Raw genomic sequence first — 8,516 nt, 5'->3', positions numbered from 1 at the left:
CACTGTCTCTAGACGTCTTTTGCCTGTTTGCCTGCAAATTATATTGCCAAGCTGTGAAGTAAATGAATGATACGCATCTAACCAATTATTACTGTATTACTGTATGATTTCAGTAAATGAGACATGAGCTGTTGTGTGGAATGAGTGAAATGTTTTTGTCTTGTTAAACAGCAAAAATTGCTACGTATGAAATTGTATCTGTCTTTCTCTGTTTTCATTCAGAAATTATGTTTTTCATCATTGCTGTTTGGACTGCATTGAAAAAATGTTTAATTGTTGCAAGTACAAATCTATTATAAAGCTGAAGCATTTGAAACAACTTATTTTGTTCTAGTGTGTGTAGTAATACTGTTAATATGTTGTAACGTGGGTTTCCATCGGTGATGATTAAATTGCTTAACACATAATTTTCATAATCTCCCATTGCAACAGAGCTGAATCGTCTGGTTTAGCTCAGTGGGCTATTAATGCTGTGTGGTAAAGTTCAATACTTAAATTATAGTTCATTGCAGTAATTTCCCCACACACTAGGTGGTGGAGCTCACTCCATAGTGTAACTGTAAATTCAGAGAGTTGGTACAGTGTTTCCACTGATTAAATCCATGCTTCAGTGTACTTTTTTGTTACTGTAATACTGCACTGTAAATGTTTCTCTTGTGTCCATATTGATACTTAGAGAGAGGACTTTTTTTCTTATCTAGAATTTAATCATTAGTGTTACATCTTAGGCAACAAAGCAGCACTCAAAGTGACATCAGAGCAGCAGATAAAATAAATACTTTTACACTTACTACAAAGATGTAAAAAATGCTCACTGAAATGCCAGTGTTAGGGGAGAAAGTGAGAGTGATGTTTAAATGGCTGTGCCGGACTGCAGCATGTGGAGCCAGAGATAGGCGCCTTATGTTGTGGAATTACACTCAGTGTGATCATAGATTAGATTGAGGTTTTTGGTTGGAGCTGGATCTGGGTCAGTGTTGCGCTCTTCTGCGGCATCCCCTCTGAGCATCGGGAATATGAGAGGGATCCATTTCGGCACTCTGGCAGCTTTGGTGCTGGGGAAGACAACTGTGGGGGGCAGCCCCACTGACCGCAAGGGTGGGGACCAGCTGCTGTCTCTGCCACACCCCTGTGAGAATGTGTGTGTGTGTGCATGTGTAGGGTAGTGGGACAGAGTGTATTTGTGAGAGTATATTTGTGTGTCTGTGTGTGTGTGAGAGAGATGGTGTGTGTTCAGAAAGTGTAGACAGTGGTCTGCTTGTTGTGAAGAGTTGAATTGCCTGGGTATGTTTTTGTTGGCAGGGAGTGACGGAATAAGTGGTGTGTGTGTGTGTGCGCGTGTGTGCATGTGCATACATGTGTGTTTTAAACAGGGGGAGGGCAAATCCTGTTAAGTACTTTGAGGCTTGTCCTCTAAGTCGTGCTGCATGTGGCGGGATCAGGCTCAGGTCAGAGCTAAGGAGACGGGATTTGGGTTCAGTCAAAATGTGTCTTTAACATGGGGCTGAATGAAGCATGGCAGGCTGGCAGGTTGGCTTTCTCCCACTGCCTTGCTGTGGGGGTGTGAGGGTGGAGTGTCATTCTGTAGGAATTAATGTAGTTGTCTCAAAATTTGCTTCAGCAGAGAATGCGATGAGTACTGAAAAGATGCATCATGTCTGAGCAAAGGAATATGGGAAGCGGAGTTCCTCAGGTATCAGTGCTGGGACTTCTGCTTTTTCATACTTACATAAATGTCCTTGACATCACAACTGTAGCACATGTAAATTTTTCTGATGACACAAAACCTGGGGGTCAGGCAAACAATTTGTATGTTACAAAATTAATTTGCAAAGATTCAGGGGGATGTGAGAGAGTGAGTGAGTGAATCAGAGCTGTGTGTGTGAGCACGTGCGGACTTGCTGATCCCCCTCTCAGCCAGGCATCAGGGGCATCTGGTGATGGCAGTAAGACTATGTGCGTAACAGGCAGATCTTCCCCCGTGCAGTTAATGTTCTATTCCTGGCCTCCTAATGAAGTTTGGACCATCTGGCCTTCGCGCCAGGCTGGAAGTGTGGCGGAGGAACCCCCTACATGCCGAGGCCTGCTGATGACTATGTGTCACACACTTTTTTTCTGCTGCGCAGGATTTGTGAAGTTAACAGCCTCATGACCCCATATGTAGTGTAGTTCCATTTGTCACGCTTATAACTTTCATATCTGAGTCAGCCTGATTGTGCCATATCTGTCCTCCTCTCTTTGGTCTTTACATTTCCACTTTCTATTCAATACCTTTTCCATTGCTGCTTGGTCACGAAGCACGAAACGGAATATGAGTGGGATGGGATGAAAGCATGGAACGTTGCCCTTGATAAACCTGTCTGTTTCAGATTGACAACATAAAAATGAATGCTTGGCGGAAATGACTGTGGGGCTTGATTGCCTCCGTGCTTGAGTTTGAGCTGAAGAGCCAGAGCTGATTTCAGTGGCATCATTAATCATAAATGATTAATCATTAATCATTAATCCATGTACGGGAGTGGCCGCATTAGCGGTGGAGACTTCTGCTTCTCTCCTGAGAGATTAACCTCCTCTCTCTTTCTCTCTCTCTCCCTCTCTCTTTCTCTGCTGTTATCCTGCAGCATGCTCTTGTTCTCTTCAGCAAGTGACGGGACTTTAATTCCCCCTCCTCTAATTCCCTCTTTCTCTTTACCTCACTTGCTCTGCAGGTGAGGATGAGACCCTAAAGCTCCCAGCCCGGCCCCTCTCCCTGTCTCCCATCGAAAGTGATAACGCCTTAACCCCCTCCTCTGATCCCCGCTCCATCACGTGATATAGCAGCAGTAAGGCTTGCAGGCACGTGAAGTTTGCCCTCTCCTGTTAAACCATTCATTGTACAGAAAGGGGAGGCAAATGAGCATGTGGGGTTGAGAGGGCAATTGTGCTTTTATCAAAAATCGGCTTTTGAGAATCCAGCCGAGCTGTTCACGTCAGACTTTAAAGTTTTAGGTGCTTTATTGGCCAGAGCACCCAAAGCAGTGCTGCCAAAGCATTCACATACAGTGCAACACACAAGGAGTAGTTGCAAATGTAGAAGTACACTGTAGAAAATGAACATACTTACATACACATTCTTGCATAAATATTATGTACCCTTCCCCCTCTCTTCCTCCCCCTCCTTGCTCTTAGGTTGAATGTTTAACTTCGTTAGTGGAAGTATGTCCCTCTGATTGTGGCCCCTGGGTGGTTGTGGGGCCACGAGAAAGAATGTGTGGTGAAAATAAAAGGATGGGGATACAGACGAATGAGCGACAGGGAATGGAGCATCGATGAGTCTGTATTTAAAACCGTGCACACTGTTGCTTCATCAATTAAACAGAGGGCGTGCATACTGTGCAGGTCTGAGAGCACACGGTGTTTTCTCTTAGGGACATAGGGGCATCATTTCAGTTTCCAGCATGTCTTCCAGTGCCATCCCACCGGTCACTGTGGTCACATTGTCTGGTTTAGGTGAGCTTTGCCGCACATCTTTGGTGTCTGTGTTTTACATTGCAACACAGAGTCAATCTCAGTTTACATACCTTACATTTTATATTTCATCCCTTTATACAGCTGGGTATTTAGTGAAGCAACACGGATTAAGTACCCCTGTACAAGGTTACAATAGCAGTGCCCCGGAGTCTTAAACCTGTGGTTCCCTGGTTACGAGCCCAATTCTTAAACCATTTTTCTACACAGCAGTAATGTTGCATTTCTGGAACATAACCTGCGTGACATTTTAAATTGGCTCAATTCTGTACAGCACAGATGGGATAATACTTCTGTATCATCCTGCCAAAAATGTCAAAATTTCTAGTATGTTTTCTTTATGGGTTTTGTCCTTTTTTCACCCTTTTGGAACCGCCAGTTGTCCTGTGTTGAGAACGTCTCCTTGCAACACCACACAGGAGCATTGATATGAGATGAACGCAGGCCTCTGATACAACTGTTTTAACATTGCAAGTCCCACAGTGCACCATGAGAGAGTGAAGGTTTAGGAGGGTGTGAAGGGAGAGTGAAGGTGCATTTCCACTGATGCAAGACAGTTAAATATCTGGCCAAGCGAGAAGGATGGTGGTAACAGAGTGAGGCAACGAGGACCATTTGAGACAGTGCTGAGATGGTGATAAGAAAATGATGAAGACAGCGATGACCAGTTAAGATCCCTCATCTTAAAAAATTATAATTTTTTTTCTAGCAGTTGTCCTTTGGGCAACTGTATATGTATGACTATGCCCAGTGTTTGCGTGTGAAAATGGCTGTGTGCCTTTATTTGCGTACACATGTGTATGCTCCAGACTTGCATGAGGAAACTCAACCACCTCTGTCAGGGCAGAAGCCCTATTCCACACTGGATCCCATATTTGCCCCCCCCTCCCCCCGCTTCAGCTGTTATGCTGATGACACTGCCAATCCTCTGCATCTGTTATGGCTTAGCTACCTCTCAAGTTCAAACAGAGACAGTAGAGTTGCTCTTAAAGGTTTTTTATTTCCACTTGAGGACAAAAGGGAAATTTCTGAGTATTTTTAACAAAAATTTGAGAGGTTTTTTTGGGTTTGACCTTTTTATTTCTTTATATTCTTTGAATACATAATTTATATAAATATAAATTATACAAATATGATTGGTGTGAATATTTTGCTATATATAAGGTGCTCCTGGAGGACATGTGTAAAGAGCCTTGTTTAGGTCAGGGTAAGGTGAAAATAGTACAGTAGATTTATATATGCAGTGGTCTACTGACCAGGATTAAATGATATATTCCTAGAGGTACTTAAAGTCTCACATGTAACACTTGAACATTTGTGACTTTCTGTCTGTAGGGTGGAGATCTCCTCTGTGCTGCACCGCTAGCTCACAGAGAGCTGCTGTGGTAAAAGCAGACAGGACTAAGGCTATAACTGAGTGCTTATGGTCATTGGATTCCCTGCAAACTCCGTTTCATATATTACATGAAACCATCATGGGAGTGTCTCCTTCTCACTCACGCAGTTTCCTATTTAATGGGTGCGGTCAATCTACTATTTATGTCTATAGCTATGCTTAGACATTCCACTGCACACTTGTTAAGTATTTTACTCAGAGCCATCTAGGGAGTGTGCCCTCTGTAGGCAGTGAGGATTATTATTTACTGGGTGGGGCTAGTCTAGTAACTCTATATCTATGTGCACGCCCTGAGGAGGCATGGAGGTGAAAGAGCAGAAAAGGGGGCCAATGTTGAGGGCGAGACCTGGTCTCTGCATGACACATGAGGTACGAATGTGCTCCAGATCTCCCCCCTCAAGACTGCCTGATTTCAGAGCGTAATCTTACACATACACACATTCCTACCCGCACACACAATGACACACATATCTGTACACATATGCACACATGCATACTCGCACGCACTCTCTCACACACACACATATAAATATATATATATATATATATATATATACATACACGTGCACACATGCATTTTCTAACCATGGAAAAATCATGCTGGTTTGCTGTAAATTGGAATTGACTTATGAGTAATTGTATTATATTAATATATAATATAATTTAACTTTTTATATTTCACCAAAATAGGGAAATTATGAATATATATATATATATATATATATATATATATATATATATATATATATATATATATATATATATGATTTGAAACTGAGAGTACTCCTAAAGTAACATTTTGCAGGATACAGTGAACAGATGGAGCTGGAACCATACATCTAACAACACATGCCATAAGACAGACTTACTCTGTAAATGCAGGGAATCTGACTCTCTCTGTTTTAATGTTGTCATTGTGAGGTCATTTCCTGTCTGTCCAGCCACAGACTGTCCAGTCTTCAAATGCAGACATTTTTGTTTTGAAAGAGAAGATCCCAGATGGTGGTGGAATGCACTGGGGAGCCAAGAGGATACATAACCACCATCATGCACACATGCATGCATGCACCTGGACCAGAGAGTAATGTCCAGAGAAATACAGAAGTGCACCTTTTTTGTTTAAAATAATAATACTATTTGAAAAAAGCAAAAGGCATGGTTTTATTCAATTTTTATTGCAGGCAATTCAATGAACAAGATATTTGAACTGAAAACTGTTATGGTCAGTGGGACTAATCCCCAAAAAGAATAAAAAAACAATGTTACATGTATATTACAGTACTGTTTTAATTTAATGTTTACAGAACCATTTTGTGTATGAAGGGAAGTAGACGTACAGTACATAATAGAGATTATGAGTTAAGAAACGTTCCTTTGCTGTCTTGTTAACAAGACAAACGTGATGCATTAAATTAGCAAATATGAACAGCTGTAACACCAATGAGGAGACAGGTTTTACACATCACTGCAATGTGTGGATGGTCCTCTCCACAGGCTGAGATCAGGCCTGGCGCTATGGTGGTGCTTAGGGGTACATTGCACCCCCAGACGGACCTCAGTGCACCCCCGGTTGCCTCTTTATATCCTGATGTCTACATAGTATTTATGATTTTTTTGGATTTTCGGATTGCAGTTGCACCCCTTTGTATTTCATCCTGGCAGAGATGGTGATAGCAGGTGTTTCAGAACTATGTCTGCCCATGAGTGCAGCAGCAATACTGAACTTGACTTTGGGCAGGTGTGCTGCCTTAAGCTGGAACCTGGGAAGGTACCATCACCCCTGACTGACAGGTGCCAAACAAACAGAATATACCACATTCAATGAATACTTGAAGAACGGGTGAATTTAATTTACAAACAAGTTAAGTGAATGCTATGACTAACCATTACTGCTACTCCTACTGTTACTGCTGCTAATTTTATTAATATCACTATTACTATTATTACTGCAAAACATACTGTGGAACAAAGTGATATCATATACATTTACATATTTACAATATAATAGGAAAATAAAAACATCCAGTGTATTTATGTTTCGTGTCTATGTAATCAGTTATTTTTTCTTGTATGTGGTGAACTCTACTGTAGGGTATAATCTCAGCTGAAGTACAGCTCCATCTGAAATACCTTGCATGAAATGAAACAAGAAAGCAGATCATTCAAAATAAGAGAATTTTGCCATCTGACAACTTGCAGATTTCAAATGTGTGGTACTTGGAAATTTAGCATTATGTCATGAAATAAAAAAGACCTTTGTCATGCCTACCATACCATAGCTGGGTCTATACAGGTCAGGCAAAAGTCGTGGAATATGCTGTAGAGAGAAAGGCACCCAATTCAAAACCTTTCACAGTTGTTTATACTGTAACTCAGGCGTGCACAACTGCTATAGGCTATGTTGATCCAGGTACAGGGCAAGGGTGAGGTAGCTAAAAGAGACTGTCTGCAATTCTGAGGGCTTTGCCCTTGAGTTGATATTGCTGTGAACGGAAGGTTGCAGGGTCAAATCCTGGGCAGGACACTGCTGCAGCTCCCTCAAGCAAGGGGCATGAACTGAGTTGTTCCAGTGAAAGTATCCGACTGTGTACACTGAATGGGTAATGTGAAATGGAAGTTGTCCTGGATAAGCAGATCTGCTATTAAATGAATGATGTGGTTCAAGAGGAATGGCACCACTGTTCTGAATTTGGGTGGAGTAGAGTTATCAGGCAGGGAGCATTGCTTTTCCTAGACGTACTCCACATCAGTTTTATTATCAAGAGCATAGTTGTGTGCTAGTGTCAAAATAGCTGACAAATGTAAAAATGGACTGAATTAAATTACAGCCTTACCAAGATTGTTTATCCAGTAGCATTGAGACTGGGGGTTAATATAAATTGCTTAAAACACTAATAAAAATCCTTGGTTGGTATCAATAGAACATACACATTGGCATTTTTGTGACAAATAAAATCATGCAAATATCTGTTGCTCATGGCCCATGGTTTGACTAATGAAATCACATGATATAAAAGATATATGCATGATGAGAAAGACATACAATTTATACAAATGGAAATAAAAATCAGATTACACAGCTTCCAATCTTTCATTTCAAGTTAGATAAAGCTATTTTACATATTCTTTGGTTGCCTTGTATTACAAAATAAATAAGAAAGAAGACGAATAATTCCAGCCAGTACAGGTAATTACCTCACTGTAGTCCAAGTACAAAAGAATACCATGCTGAAAAATGCAATAGTGAATACCTAAACAGCAGAGCACTGTGTGCATTGCCTTTTTAAGTATATTCATAACTTTGAATATACCACTGTTCTGTACAATGTTTGCAAACTAACAGTGTATCTAGGAGACAAGAGGAGAGCCATAAGACTTAAGCCTTAAGACCACAATTCTAAAGATGGGCTCCACAGATCTGCATTCCAGGATTCTGCAAACAGGTTCTAAGATTAGCAATCCAGGGGTCCAAAGGCAGGGCTCTATCACTGACAAGCAGGATTTCTAACCCTGTGTGAATGCAAGGTCTCCACGTACGAGCTCAGTTCTGTGTCACTGAGAGCTCCCGCAGCTGTACGGGGTGTGTGAGCGAGGGTGTCTCGGTTGCACCCTG

The sequence above is a fragment of the Megalops cyprinoides genome, chromosome 6, assembly GCF_013368585.1.
Source record: "Megalops cyprinoides isolate fMegCyp1 chromosome 6, fMegCyp1.pri, whole genome shotgun sequence".
Lineage (NCBI taxonomy): Eukaryota > Metazoa > Chordata > Actinopteri > Elopiformes > Megalopidae > Megalops > Megalops cyprinoides.
The sequence above is the reverse complement of the archived record's forward strand: the minus strand, read 5'-3'. Positions refer to the sequence as shown.